This window comes from Cylas formicarius, unplaced genomic scaffold (genome assembly GCF_029955315.1).
Source record: "Cylas formicarius isolate icCylForm1 unplaced genomic scaffold, icCylForm1.1 PGA_scaffold_1__22_contigs__length_36826433, whole genome shotgun sequence".
NCBI lineage: Eukaryota > Metazoa > Arthropoda > Insecta > Coleoptera > Brentidae > Cylas > Cylas formicarius.
The window spans coordinates 3,095,185-3,111,311 of NW_026844264.1; the positions used below are offsets into that span (position 1 = coordinate 3,095,185).

At 32.3% G+C, this 16,127-nt stretch overlaps 2 long non-coding RNA genes across 4 annotated transcripts; one reads left to right on the forward strand and one right to left on the reverse strand.

The window, feature by feature from the left end:
• Nucleotides 1–1,378: 1,378 nt before the first annotated feature.
• Nucleotides 1,379–15,909, reverse strand: LOC132696471 (uncharacterized). 3 transcript variants are annotated; one of them, XR_009618034.1, is made up of 6 exons: nt 15,703–15,909; nt 15,383–15,521; nt 15,154–15,335; nt 14,330–14,411; nt 11,329–11,667; nt 1,379–2,971 (listed from the first exon to the last, which is right to left on the reverse strand). It is a non-coding gene; the product is annotated as an uncharacterized LOC132696471 (long non-coding RNA). The 3 variants fall into 3 exon arrangements; XR_009618033.1 differs by lacking the exon at nt 1,379–2,971 and having other exon boundaries at nt 9,927–11,667; nt 14,330–14,445; XR_009618032.1 differs by lacking the exon at nt 1,379–2,971 and having other exon boundaries at nt 10,007–11,667.
• LOC132696472 (uncharacterized) lies at nt 2,966–8,022 on the forward strand. The gene is made up of 3 exons (XR_009618035.1): nt 2,966–7,065; nt 7,176–7,243; nt 7,889–8,022. It is a non-coding gene; the product is annotated as an uncharacterized LOC132696472 (long non-coding RNA).
• Nucleotides 15,910–16,127: the final 218 nt, after the last annotated feature.

Consider the following 16,127-nt stretch of genomic DNA (forward strand, 5'->3'; position numbering starts at 1 on the left):
AGCTAATCAGACAATTCAGAGCAGACCGTTTTTTGATTTTTATAATCCCTGCAACCCTGACTTCAGACATGTGTAGCAATATCATTCCGAAATAATTTATAGGCAAAAACGCTAATTAAAATATTGTCAAGAATTAAGAGGGTTTCCTCATACAACCGGCTCGTGATGCTCCACTTGAGTAATTTAGTTTTAGTCTGTTTCTAGATTTAAGTTTTTTTCAAAATTTAGATTAAGTTAGTGTGTGTTTATTTTCTTTCTTTAATTTAGAGTTCATTTCGGGTAACTTTTTCTTTTTCTTCAGTTTTTAGTCTGATTAACATAAGCATTAATGTAGAGCATTTTTGTAAAACCAAAACTGCAGTTAATTCAGAGTGAACAGTCTAAACCGTAAATCCTTACTTTACTCTTCGCAGAAAAGAAATCGAAGTCCAACCACGACTTCAAAGAAAGCGACATCAACTCCACCACCACCAAAGGACAGAACCGACCCTCGGGAGTGTGACCAGACAAAATGCTGAGTCACTTATACTTCTCAACTCAAACAGAAAAGTCCGTCTCCCATTTGTTAGATGTATATTTGCAGTCATAAACAATATATGGAACAACCTAAATGCAGGAAAAGGTTGAAAGCTAAATTTAAAAACTGGAATTCAACTCAATTCTAAACAGGTGGGATCACATTCGATTTTGTAGTGTGTGAATGACACCTATTTTGGATGTGCACCAACTAGTTCCGATTCGAGTGATCATAGGGAACGATTCTCCATTGCTCTTTCTATTTCGTTTCGTATATATTATTATAGTTCAATTATTTCAATGGATGCTAGTTTTTGGTAATGGTGGTATTCCACGCCGGCTCCTTTGCCAATTTTGTATTATATGGTGTTAAATATTCACTGTAATTTTTGTCGTTCGTGGCGAAACTACAACTACTTTTGGGGATGCCCTCTTGATGTTACCCTACTCAGTTCAGGCAACGGCACCCTGCACCCGTAGTCGCATTTTTCTGCACGATCCGACAAATTTTACGAGCGATCAAAGGGTTAAAATCCCTTCTCTACGCATCATGCTGGCGCAGTTCAGTTTCGTTTAAATAGTCGTGCGCGAGTCGTGGAGAATTTAAAAAAAAAGCCCTCCGCAGCTGCGGTTTGCTGGCAAATGAAAACTAGACCTGCACCGAGTCACTAGTCAAAAAGAGATTGCCAAGATTGGACTTATTTATGCATCGGTAATACTGTAAGGGGAGAATAGTAAGTAACCAAATAGTTATAGAATAGAATATAAACAAAAGGATAGTCAATACAAAACGATTTGTTAGATATTAATTTTTATTGCATTATTAACAAATATTTATTACTAGTCAAAAAGAGGTTGCCAAGAGTGGACTTATTTATGCATCGGTGATACTGTAAGGGGAGAATAGTAAGTAACCAAATAGTTATAGAATAGAATATAACCAAAAAGGTAGTCAATACAAAACGATTTGTTAGATATTAATTTTTATTGAATTATTTACAAATATTTATACTAAGCTATAGAAACGTCAGGTGCCAAACTCGCTGCATCCACGTCGTTCTATAAGGCATTTAATTTAACATTGCCGTTAGAATTTTTGAATTCTGGTAATTCAAAAACCCACATGCGTTGAATTTAATCGTACCAGCTTTGGCAGTTTTGGAGATATTTAAGCTTTCCCATACTTCTTACTGAACAAGCGGTCTTTTCATAGCTCACTAATACTCTTTTTCTAATTATCGAGACCTTACTAAATTCCACATGCGCAACTTATCAGCCTATGACAAAACAAATGTTAAATGTAAGAAATTAAGAAAATCTAAGCATAAAGAAGTTGATAACGGAAAAGTGGGAGAAAAGGGAATAAAACGTTCCTATAAGTGAATTGGGAACTAGGGTTTAAAAATCAGAAGTAACTGTTCTAAAGTTGGATAGAACGTTTCATTGCCTACCCTGAGAGAAAATTTGATCACAAAGAAATTTTTAATGCGGATAAAAAAGGCCTACTTTTATAAAATGACACCCAAGACAACACTGCAATATCTTGGCGCACAATGTGCTTCAGGCAAATTGTCTAAAGAAAAGTTACAGTGCTACTAGCGGAAAACATGTCTGGAGCAGAAAGGAAATTGTTGGGGATATGAAAATCTGTTAATCCAAAATGTTTTAAAAACATAAAGTATAAATCAAACAGTAAAGCTTGAGATCTTTACAGCTGAGTTACGTGAATTGGATGAACTGAAAACGAGGAACAGGAAAATTTTACTTCTTCACAATTGTCTGTCACACCCCTATGTGGAATGAGAACAACTAAAATTTTATGCCACCTAACACAAGTTCAGTCAATCGATCAAGGAGTAATTCTCCCTCAAATGTCACTATAGGAAAATTCTTCTTATGAAGATGATGTAGATAATTGACAAAAATAAAGCCGTAAATTACGTGCATATTATAGCATTTTTTGGTTGATTTAAGCAAATGTTACCTAGTTAGTGTTGTGCTCTTTTATACGTTTTTCTACACTAAAAAGATTGTATTTTATTTTTAATCTAAATAGAAATCAAGTACTATATTTATCAAATATGGCTTCAAATAAAATATAACACCTAACACCTGGAAATCTTTAAACTGATTTTGCTAATTTTTAGAACCAATTATTTTTTCTCACAAAAACAAGCAAGATACGCAAACTAGTTAAGAGTCAGAAACGTTGCGAGTCTTATTGGCTTATTCAAAGTAAATAAGGATAATTGCAAATGTCAACGGCGTACATTTCTTTGACAATACAATTAGGATACATCCCGGGACGGCACTGGACTTCGTAATATCAATTTGGTTAATTCAAAATTAACTCTGCCTTCCTCCTGCGCCGGTTGTTGTTGTTTCTGACGTTTCGCCACTCATGCTGTTATGCTGTATTATGTAGCTCATTGTATTTCTATTTTTATAAATTCTTCTAAAATACAAAAGTACAATGTTTATTAATGTAAATGATTTCGGCTAAACAAAAGTCGAACCCAAATTTTTCGATAATATAAAAAAATATTCCCGCAGTAATGAACTACCGCGTATATAATGCAATATTTTCAAGGTATAAATTAAATAAATGTAAACAATGTTTGTCTCTAAGTTCGATTTGAGATAAGGTGTCATCCAATATAACAATAAACGAGCCACCCAATAAGTAGGTATAAACCAACTTTTTAGTTTTAAATACAAGCAAATGCATATATTTCTTGCGAACAGCAAACAGCAAAAACTCTTTTTTTTTGGGGTAATTATATGTAAATAGATCAGCAAGGATGTAAACGAAAAGATCCAATTTTTGCAAAATTAAAAAGAATTTACTGAGACTTAAGCCTCGTATAAAAATAATAAGAAGCAAACGCAAAATAAAACCCAAATTGTAAAAGCAGCTTATAAACATCCAAAAAATATCTTCGAAGACGCCGTCCAAAACACAAAAATAAACTTGGATCGCCGAAAACAATAATTAAAAAAATAAAAACGGATTTCCGAAAGGAGCGTGCTTTACCGACATAACACACAAAACTTACCAATATGGGGCCGCTGAAATAACGTAACTTCACAAACATGTCTCGAATTTAATACAATCGGGTCATGAACTTTGATAAGAAAATTCAATAACAACAAGTCTTTACGCAACACGAAAACTCCACTCACCACACTCCACATTCACGTTCAAACACAATTTCTCCGCCAAAATGGACGGCAATGTTACAATCGCATAATAGCAAACACCACTGAAAAATATTAGAAATAGCTGGTATAATATAAACACACAAGAACCATTCGGCCATAACCAAAGCAAGGGAGACGCTGTCAACTACAGTATCAAAATGCAGAACGCACATTGTTTAGCGGACTCTGGTCTGAACTATGAGGTTCGGTAAGGAACGCAGAAACAACAGGGAAACCGTGAACATAAAATGAAAACTCAAATCATAAATCAAACGCACTTCGTGAACTTCGAGAGGGGTTTATGAATAATCTCGTCCAAATAGATCACTGACGGAGTATAGAAAGCCTGCGCTCATGACCTACAAAATTTTAACTATCTTGCCATTGGCCCGTAAAGGCAGGACGTAGGGTACATCCCTGCCTGCGACTATACCGCCACACACTCCCTGGTTAAACAACCATATTTTTAAAGATAGCGATTTTATGAATAATCTCGTCCGAATAGATCACTGAGGTAGTATAGCAAGTATGTGTTCATGATCCACAAAATTATAACTATCTCGCCAATGGCCAGTAAAAAGACAGGAAGACGTAGGGTACATTCCTGCCTGCGACTGTACCGCCACACACTCCGTGCTTCAACCACCATATTTTTAAAGATATGAAAAAGCGCGATTTGGGTGATCTATTCGGACAAGATTGTTTATAAAATCGCCCTCGAACTTCACAAAGTTCGTTTGATTTTATAATTTTATTTCATATTTCGTCCGAATAGATCACTAAGGTAGAACTTTAAAGGTAATAGCACTTTTTCAATGATTAAAAAATTTTTTGGCAAATTGAACTTAAAAAACTTATAACTCAGAACTAGGCTAAGAATTGGTATTAATTTACACATTGTCAACCAAAATGTTTCAAGACACTTAATTTAGCAATCCTGCTAAATAATAAATATAAAAAGTTTTATCTACAAGACAAATCAGAATTATTAAACGATTATATAAGAAATAAATTAGTGCAGGATCCATACTTATTTTACAAAAATGTTAGTAGTTCAAACTAATGTAAAATCAGCGTTTTCTTGGTAACAAAAGTTTTTCCCTTAGATATTTTCTGTAAGGTTTTGAACACTGTTTATTGGGATGTTGTAAAATTTTGTCAATACTGAGGAATTTTGGTTCAACCAGCAGTTCTCCTAATTGTAGAACACCATTCTTAAAGACTGTGGATATCGCTGCATGTTTCACTGAATAGTGAATATCAGATTCAGCTATAAAATCTTTAATTAAAAACTTAAAAGTTCCCAACAATTTGGTAAAATTTTTGATATTGCAGGAACTTAGTTTTTTAAAGTTAATAAGGCTTGAATAAACGATTTTGCATTTTTCCGAAGGTAAGTTGATTGATACATATGTAGTTTCCAGTATAAAGCATAGGAATCTACAATTTTGTTTTGGAATAAGCTCTTACCATAGTTTACCTAGAAACCACATTTTTTCAGATTTTTTAAGATTCTTTTTGCTTTGTTAGCACATTCATGGGCGTTTTTGGCAATAATTAGAAAATCATCAATGTAAACTACTACAAATATACTCCTTCTAAAATAGGTCACTATAAGCCTTGTAAGTTTTGAAAAAAATTAAGGGAAAGCAGAGAGGTGGAAATGTAAGATTTAAATTTAAACCTTAAAGGTTTTCTGTTAGCAATACAGCCAGCATAATATGCGTCTTTCAGATCTACAATGGCTATGAAAAAGTTCGGTTGCAGAAGCTTAAAGGCTGTTTAAATATTCACTAATATATACAAAGCTATTAATTTTTTTTTAATTTAAAATGAATCTCTCATTTTAATTTGGTTTAAAAGTTAAAAAATGATGAGACAAACTGTCCAACACTTGGATTACATTTTTTAACTTCTTTCCTTAATAATTCCTGAATCTCTTCTGACATATCCTGTTCTTGTTGACTATTAAGATTCGAGCATAACAGTAACAGTGTACCATTACTGGTAATATTCGTCCACTCAATGAGGTGGAAGAGTAATTTTCCAGAAATGCATTTACTTACCAATCTATAATAATATCAATAACATCTATTTTTGTGGCTCCTAGGAGGGCTGTAATGCCCCTTTGGGCCCTGCTGTTTAAATTTCTGTTATCGACTTTCTCCTGTGATCTGAATACCTTACTTACCTTCTCTCATTATTTGCAAATATCATATCTCTTTCAAAATTAATGGCCTCTAATCCTCCGGTTGTATGGACCAATTGTATTTCAGATTTCCATTTATCCGCAAAGTTTTTACCAAAAAAATATTGCTCAGATTGGTTCTGGCATGCAATATCTTCGCCACTTTTTTTAAAAAAATGAAGGTATGCCAACAGCTTCACAGCGCCATTCGGAAAGGGAAGTCTTTCACAAGGTTTTGTCCCTTAGGAAAATATTCATTGCCATTCCAATAGTGGAAATGCCCTTACCTATTTGGTTCTGCAACTGCATTTGAGAGGAGTCGTTATTGAAGATTTCAGCAAAATTTTGATTTCTTCATTCATTGTAGTGCAGTTAATAGACTACAATTATTTGGAATTCCATATTTACAGAACAGTTCTTCCTTAGCCCCTTTCTCTTTGCCTGGACCATTTTTAAGAAGGTACAGAAGACAAATTGTGAAGTTGATAATGGCTAGCAGATCTTGAAACTGCCCTATGAGAAGTCGAATTACTTTATTCGACACTTATGGGGCTCAAAGTTCAACTTTGTGTAGAATTAAGTGAAGTTGCAAGGCTTCTCATTGAGCATTGGACTCACAGCCAAAACTTGAATGTCTCAAACAATTTCAGGGTTTCTTGTATTGCAGGCTTTCAAAAGAAGATCTTCAATCCGCTTTTATCCGCGTCTGAACCTAAAGGTGACCTTGAACGCGTCTTTTTTTTTTCAGACTTTTTATGTTTAGATTCTCATTCGGGTCTCCTGGATGTTAGAGAATCCTTTGAACTGCTTTTTTCTTTTCTTGCCACCCATTTTTTGGCCCTAAAGGAATTATTATCCAAAAATACGCACATGCAAAATGTGTCCTGAGCACAAAAAAGCAATATGACGGTTGAAGCACGGAATGTGTGGCGGTAAAGTCGCAGGCACAGATAGGTGCTGCTTTTTTAAAGGCCACTGGCAAGATCGTGAAAATCTTGTGGATCGTAAGCACGTCACAGACTTGTACTATCTTAACTATCAAATCAATATTATGAAATAAATAAACTCACCTCAGTCTTTTGTGAAATAAACATTTGAGTTCAATGAGAGTATGAGGTTCGGAAACGAAAATGTATTTCATGAACAATAACATTATGAAGGTAAAACAGTGTGAAGATATGGAGGACATTTCTTGTATAACTAAAATCTTTTGTTTTTGTTTTGATTACAGCAGGCATAGAGAACATTTGTTAATTTACTTACTTTTTAGAAAATGTACTATGTTAAGGACCTGCTACAAAAATTGGGAAAAAAATATACAACAATCTCCTATTACAGGTATCTGCCATAAGTATTAACATGTATGATGCAGACAAAATGATTTACTATCCGTTTTCCCCTAAATAAAATTCGTTTAGGGCCCTAAAAATATGGAGAAAAGAAAAGAAAAAATGTTAAGGAAATGTGAATGAAAGGCTATCAGAAACAAAATATAGGTTTTAATTTAATTAAGCAAGTTTTTGAGAAATATGCCAGAATTTCTGAAAAACTAGTAGGAATTCCTGAAAAACAAGTCAGAATTTCTGAGAATTAGGTCATAATTTCTGGAAAACAAATCAGAATTTCTGACATTAGTCTTTGGTCACTGGGAATCAAAAAATCAGATATACATTGTAGTTCATAAAATATGGGCAACCTTTAGGGGTACTACTAGACAACGGAGTAATATGAAATTCCAACAATCAATTAGAAATTTTTTATAACTAATACCAAAATTCACTCAATTGAAGGCTGTCGGATTATTTTATATCTCCATAAAGATTTGTTTTACCGAAAAATTTGAAATATAGTACTTTGGTATGGATGTGGAAATAGTTGCTATTGAACAGGGTGTCTAATAAGTTTCTTATACTACCCACCTTCCTTTTTTTAAACTAAAATATGAAACATCCTATTCATCAATACAATTGCTTTTTTTTTTAGTTCCAGGATGTCGCCACCTAGTGTGTTACAATATTGAAGAACAAGTGGGTTTCACTAAATATTTGGGAGTATAAAAAGACAAAAACTTAAGGTGGGACATTCACCTCACATACCTTACGAAAAAGATAACACTATTGCATAAATGTTATCTATTAATTAAGATTAATGGTGTTATTATATAAAGCCCTCATTGAACCTCTGTTGATCTTTAAATTAAAAATTAAAATTCTTAAAGTAATACAAAATACCATTATACAGTTAATGTTTAAAAAACCGAGGTGTTTTTCCACAAACAAATCGAATAGTCATGAAATAAGTAACTTAAAAAAAAACTATAATTGCCTGCTGCGCTTATCTACAGGGTGGCCGGTTTAACATCAGCCTATACCTTATCTCGAAATCTATGAGTGTTATAAAAAAAACTTTGAATTCAAAAGTTGTTTCTAGTAAAATGATCTCTATTTTTTTGTATTATTTCAATTGTCACTCAATTGTCATACAGGTTGGTCAAGTAAAGTAAATAGAATAGAATACCCTATATTTTATTACATTTTTAAATACCCCTTTAAAAGACGAATCTCACTATATACATTGAGGTTATGCTGGAAAAGTTTTTCTGGGTAACGTATTTTAGAACATAATAATTTTTCTCATATGTTTAAAATTTAAATAGTTTTATCAAATACGCGCTGTTGCGAGGTTTCGCAAAACGATACTTAATATTTTATGGAAAAAACTTGATAGCAGATTTTTAGATTTATTAAGAAATAACAAGACCCTTATTGGTGATGCTATTCCAGAAGTAGAACATCGTAATTTAATTTGGCAATAAGATGGCGCTCCTTATCATCGAAGTGTTGATATCAGTGAAGGAACTCGGATTTAAACTCCTTGGACTTCTTTTTGTGGGGCACTTTATAAGAGATAGTATACAAAAAAAAGCCCATAGAAATTTTTGCATTACTACAACGAATTGAGGATGCAATTAAAAAATTTAATGCAACCAAATATATATTAAATATCATAAATTACTTTGTAGGTAATATCTTACATTATTGAAAAGTGTGGACATGTGGAAATATAATATAAAATATTTAATTTTTATTTTTGAAAAGATTTGTCAAATATTACTACTTTAAGAATAATCTATAATTTTTAGAATATTTTAAATAAAAGGTTGTCAATATAGCAATTTCATTGGAGACGCTTTCAGAATTAAGATTAATTATGTTACTGTTGCCTTGGAATTGATAAAAATTGACAGTAAATTCAAAACGGTGTAACAGACCAATGTTCATATATATTGTTGGATATTTTGCGAAACATAAAGTGATATGTATAAACAGAAGGGAGGTATTTAAAAGGTCATATTCTTACAATGTTGCTTCACTAGTTAATTCTCTGGACTGGTCTACTCTCAGTTAAAATTTAATCTTCTCCAACGTCAAAAGTAGTGTCTTGCAATACTTGTTCATTTTTGTTCAACTTTTCCTATTTTTCTCCTTTTATTCCTACCTCTTCACGTTCCCTTCCCTCTAGGATATTTATTGATTATTTACTACTATATAAGACATATCCTTTGCTATCTTTGATTTTTCTTTTTCAATGATGCTTTAACAGGATCTGGGTTTTGCGTGGATGGCTGCGATTTAGTCAAGTCTTTTGCTGCATGTTTGTAATTTTGCATCCTATTGTAATTTTTCATTCTGGTAGCAATAAATGTTTTTTATTGTATTATTTATTTATTAGTGGAAATCGAGGCAACTAGAGATTTATGTTAACAGAGCTTCAGCGTCTCGTTTTTTTGAATAACTGCAAGTGTTTCGGCTAGCTAAGCCACTATTACTTCAAAAAAAGCCTTGACCATATATTAATTGATTTGGATAAAATGAGGAAACGTAAAATCTAATTCTCATAAGCCTAATTCCGGGAAAGAATTGAATAATTGATTATTAACAGTATTTCATAAATGTTACTTTTTCTATTATTACTGTTAAGTAAATCCTATTACGTTTCCATTGTCAAGTATTTTAATTGTTGATATAGCATTTTTTCTAACCTGACCTTTTTGACGTACACTTGGCTGCAATTAGGTTTTCACTTATTTTTTGCATTCTGTAGTTCTTTACGCAAAGATGGAAATTTGGTCCAAACATTTGATTTCTGCACGACACGTGCAATGATTTTGGTAAGGGTTCAGTTGGATACCGTCGATTGATGGGCACGCCACGCAAATCCCGGATCACCAGCATACGGAACAACAAACCTAATTCTTTCTTCATTACTCAACGTGCCGCCCCTATATTCTTCAGTATCTCCAAGAAAATGGTTAGTTATCCACTGAGCATTAACTCTGCTAAAGAATATAAGGCACAATAGTCTACTTCCCTTGATTTCCTACGAACCTTAAACACCTAAATAGGCATAAATTCGGTCATCGCATACTCAATGGACGGACATTTTTATGCACTGGAGTGGCTTCCTTAAAAATGTGAGAAAAAAGTAGCCAATTGACTTTATGCACATCACCAATTGCAACACCGCGTATTTGATAAAAATATTTCAATTTTGAATATTGTCTAAGAACAAGTATTATTTTCTGTAATACATTATGCAGGAAATTGTTTTAAAAGTTTATATGCAATGTCACAAAACATTTCCAGCATAACCTCAATCCCCAAGATCTTCTATTTAAAAACATAACTTTATTTGACCACTATGTATGTAATTGAGTGAAAATGTAAATAATACAATAAAAATTAAAGACAATTTTACTGGAAACAAGTTGTACAACACTCATAGATTTACAGATAACGTATAGGCTCCTCTTAAACCGGTCACTTTGTATATTAAGCAAAACACAACAAATCTTCCTCGCCAAGTATAATAATCTAAACCTATACATTAAATTGCCCAAGAATGAATAGAGCCCTGAGTCAACACTCCGCTATATTTCTAGGTCCAACATATTATAACCTTTTACTAAATGATTTTAAAAAAATAAAGGTAATGCCTAGAGAGTCCAGCATTTGATTCAAAAAACACCTTTATATAAACCTGCTAGTATTGTTTGCAATATCTATGTGTAGGTTTAAGGATATTATAGAACGTATTATATATTTCTTTGGCAGCATACACAGAAACCTTGGATCTAGGTGCCTCTAATATTTATTCTGATATATTCACTATTCAATAAATTTGATTTGATTTGATTCTTCTGTGCATATCGTGTTTGAGGTTCAGTTCATCGCTATTGGGTTTCTCAGGTTTGCCTTGCTCATGCCTAACAGATGCGCTGGTCAGATAACTCAAAGAAACATCCTGGACCTAGGATGGATGCAAATCAATCGTGATACAAGAGGCATGGAAGAAAGACGAAGAGGCCTATAGCTAGAGGTAGATGCTTAAGACTAATTAGATAGATGCCTAACAGAGCTCACTTTTGAGTTTCTTCATAGGGCAATCTTTTAATGTCTTGAAATGGGTCATAATCACAGCCAGTATAGGCAAGATTCTTGTAGTGGATTTCTTAGCAATAGATGAGAAAATGCCAATATTGGTCGTGGTCCTATCGGTGAAGTTCCTGACTCCTTCCTGCGAGAAGGTTGTCTTATTAGTTTCCCTCTAGGATACAGCTTCCAACGGTTTTCAACCCTTTGAATGCAGCCTGGGTATTCGCAAGTATATTGATGTTCCTCTGTGTGAGTGCCTCTCTACAATCATTCTTAGACAAATATCGATGGCACGCACTTCCAGACGATGATACTTTATCCCAGAATCTGTAAAAAATAAATAAAAAAAGTCAAATATTGTATGGACTTATACAGTTAAAATATAATATTAAATGACAAGTAGAAAACTTTTAATTTGAAATAGAACACCCTGCAAATAATAATAATAATGATCAATAATAAACAAAAACACATTAATTTAGAAAAAGACGACCTAACCTGAAAACTTGAGGCCTAAGAAATACAGGGACAATTATGAAAAAGTATCATACACAACGTAATCTTTAATATTACAGGGAGGAACAATAACCGTAGGACAATATCGTTTATTTGAACTTATGCCTATTTCATCTATAATTAACTAGCAAATACTGTTTTTCAAAACGATATAGAAAAAATTATTATATTTAATTTACCTGGTAATTGATTAAGAAATTTATTTATTACATAAGAAAATGACCGTTCCTAAAGCTCAATCGAGTGAAGTGATAGTGCGAGCGTCTTATATATTTTATTTTTTCATATAAGTAAGAAGGAGATTTTTTCACAAAAATCTTAGAAAATGAGCGATTTTACATGCTACCCAGTGTGACTTAAATGCTCAATTTTTTTTAAAAAGAATATCAGCCTCATACAACAGTTGTGTAATTTCTAAATATGAAAAATATCAATGCGATTTCAACTAGGCAAATAATCTTTAAATTGAAGTAAGTTTTTTGAAAACTTTTAGATATGTGATTTGAAAACTGATACTGATACTGATACTGATAATTTATTTGCATTCTACATGAAAAAATAATATTTGTTTTTATATGAACATGAGTGCATGCATAGTTTTCAAGATATAGGGTGTCAATTTTCAATAACGTGATAATTTTGTCTGTTATGATGTGCAGTGGCCTCCCGGGGGACACCCCGTCGAATATTTTTGACAAAACAAAAAATGACTTTTCAACCATTTTTGTTTTTAAATTGAACAACTGAAAATGTCTCTTAATTTTTTTTTACGTTGCTTTCATTTCCAGAAACAAAAAGCCAGTAATTCCATGTTCTTTATTCAAAGACAAATTCTAATGGATTTTTATTAATATCTTTAATAACTGTTATCCAGATTCCTATTAATGTGACAGTTTTATGTGACTAAATTTTCCGGAACTATATTAAATTTTTAATTTTTTCTCGCAAACCAAGCAAGATTTTTTTGAAAGTTTGACACCTTATATTTTGAGAACTATACAGTTCCGGATCCCAATTTATATAAAATAAAAATTCCTATTTTTCATCATATCATTTATTCCAACATTATTTCCGAAACACTCTAAATCTAAGTCAGGCATTTGCAGGTCTAAATAATGGAGTTGATTTCCTAATAAAAGGAGATCTACTTTAGTGGCACTTGTTGATATTGGTAAAATAAATAAATACAGAGTGGCCAAAAACTAATATAAAAAATTTAAATGAAAAAAATCTTTAAGTTATTTTTTCAAATTGGAAATAACCTATTTTTATAATTTTATCACATTTCTCACAAATGGTTACTTTGTATAAGGCTCGTTCTAGGGATACATATTACAAAAGACTTTAATAGGTTTTTGCTTATAGTAAAATAAAAGAAAATTGTTTCTTGTCACTAACATTTCTGAAGGAATATGGAAAATAAATTGGGAGAATAATCCAGAGCAACAAGATATCTACATAATATATATAAAAAATGAGGAAGAAGATATTTTTCGCTTTTAACAGGGAGAGAACCTTAAAGCTTATAACTAGATAATTTGATGGCAATAAAAACTTTGGTTTTAAACATTGAAAGTATATTTTTTCCTGTTCCTTGGCATTTTTTATTATTTTAATATTTTTTATGTTTCACTTCACTTCATTTGGAGTGCCTTATTTTTACTTTGCCTTGCTATTTTCTGTTTGCATTCGCATTTTCTGCACTGTGTTTTTTGAGTCATAAACTCTGAAATATAAGTAATACTAAAATCTATTTAAAAATATTCGTAACCTTATTAACCAACTAATACATTTCAACGAGCAATGCGTAACAATGTAACAATATATAATTTTCAAGTTTGGAAATTTGCAAATAGAACTTATATTTAAAATAAGGTTAAATTAAAGTTTAAAGTGGAAAATATCAACCGAGCGTAGACATTTATTTCTTAAAAGCATGAAAAATTGTCATGTAGGAGTGATTCTAAAACGTTAGAAAAATTGCAGATAAGGGAAATAGACCAATAGTTTGTGATTTGCAATCAACAGTCTTTCGTGTGTATGACAACAATTTTCATATAACACTTTTTGGAATCCGGCAACACGCTATAATGAATAGCCAATTTGTACAAGAAATAGTGGTTTTAGGAGCCATTAAATATAATACGTGAAAATTAAAAATACCAACAGGACTAGCAAGAATAAATTTATATTTGGTGTGGTTTTGTTGCAATGTCTGTTTATTGAAAGATTTTATTGTACTAATACTTTATTAATATTGATGCAAATTCAGTTTTATCCGTTACAACTTGGGCCATGTTGAAAAACTAATGTTTGCAACAACTAGGCAGGTACTATAAACAAACTTGGATAATAACAATTATAACACATGAGATTTATAAAAATTTTATGAAACTTAAAAGTAATTTATTTTCCAGGCCATAACGGCAATTAACTAAAAGTACAATAAAAACAAAGAAACACGTATACTTACAATATTTTTTTTATTTCCACTGCCTTGTTTTGAACCTATTGCTGATTCTGTCAAGTGTCTTTATACGCATTATATGGTGTGGCTGAAAGCATGTGAAGTGATGTAAGTCTGGGGATCTGTGGAGCCAATATTCTATGTGTATGGGAAATAGTAAATAGGAATCAAAAGTATGAATATGTCATTTCTCCTCAGTCAATTTAACTAGGAAAAAGATATATTTCAACCAAAAAATTGAAAAGTACTGTTTTTTATAATGATTTATTAACTACCTGAAAAAAGTAAAAAAAAACATACTTTGGATTTTACAGCAAGTACAATTGGAGTACTTTTTTAATAGTTTTATAATATCACCAAAGTTTTATAATATCACATACTAGGGAACAATTAATAATACAATATAAACAATATATATTAAATTTTCAAAATGGGCCTGATTTAGGAGTAGCATTGTATATATCTTTTCGTTAATAGGGCCCTTTTAAAAAAAAATTAAGGGTGTTAAGTCCTGTGATTTGACCAGTCACCTTACCTGACCATTAGGACCTATCCAGGTTTAGCGTTGGTTGATTTTACTTCGGGTAAAACCAAATTGTTTTATATGTTCAAGAAAAGAAAATGAATCAATTTTGCAGTATGATAAATCTTTCACATATCAATAAGGAATCTATAATTAAGGAATATTAATGTGAGTTTTAATCAACCTTTTTTTATTTTCTTTTTTATTGCTGAATAATTAACAAATTTCAAAGATGCCCTTTCGGGTGAAATAAAAATTTTTGTCAAACATGCGTCTGGTGGAGGCAAGACTAATAACAAAAACTTACGTGAAAATTTCGCTCCGTCAGTCCCATACTAAAATTTCCTCACAATTTTGACATGTCCAGCTTGGTAGCAACAGCATCGCTCTGATCCATGATGATGAAGAAGCAGTATTATTTTAAGCCCTCTATCCATTCAAATTGACAAAGCCCATCAAAATGGCAAAGTTGAATTCTTCACAAAGGTCCTAAATACAAACGTCAGTTGTAAAACTCACTTTGAAGAAACTTTTACCTTAAAATTCCCTTGCATTTCCAAATGGTAGTGCCAACATGCCAAGGGTTTCCCAGGTGACACAACACCCCAAATTTGTCATGGTTGCAACTAACATGAGGCTTCAGAAAAACAGCAACTTTTGATTTCTATCCATACTCTGGAAAAAACAAGTGAGCGATCAAGACTACAGAATTTATTTATTATTGCCTGCGAGGTTCACCAGCCATCTTTAATTCAAAACATGCCCGGAAATTTGTTTTGGGCTGAATCGGAAAAATCGTTATAACAAAACAAATCTTGCTCATATCGCCTACACCGTCACCCTGAAGTTTACACACCATGAAAGTAATGTTGCTCATATCGCCTACACGCAAACCCAGCAATTTACGAACTTAGAAGATTCAGTCGTCAAATCAGATGTGTATCGCTTCCGAATTCTGATGGCGGTCAAATTCTCAACTTTCCAAGTTTGTTTGCAGAATACTAAGGTTTTCCTTTTCATTGGATGTTTTTAAATATTCCAAGGTTTCTTTCTTTATTCTTTACTTCTAATGGCCAAAATGACATAGGGTCATTCGACCAGCTTACATAATTTTGAACATTATTCAAATATCCTAAAGAATGCCTTCTTACGAGAAGGGTCTGCAGCCAGTTTCTTTCTCTTTCTATGGTTATGGCCGAATGGAAGTTCTACCAAAGTAATCTTTTTTGATTCTGTGGTTGTTTGAGACCATGTTTGTTATATAGCGATTGTGCAATTGCA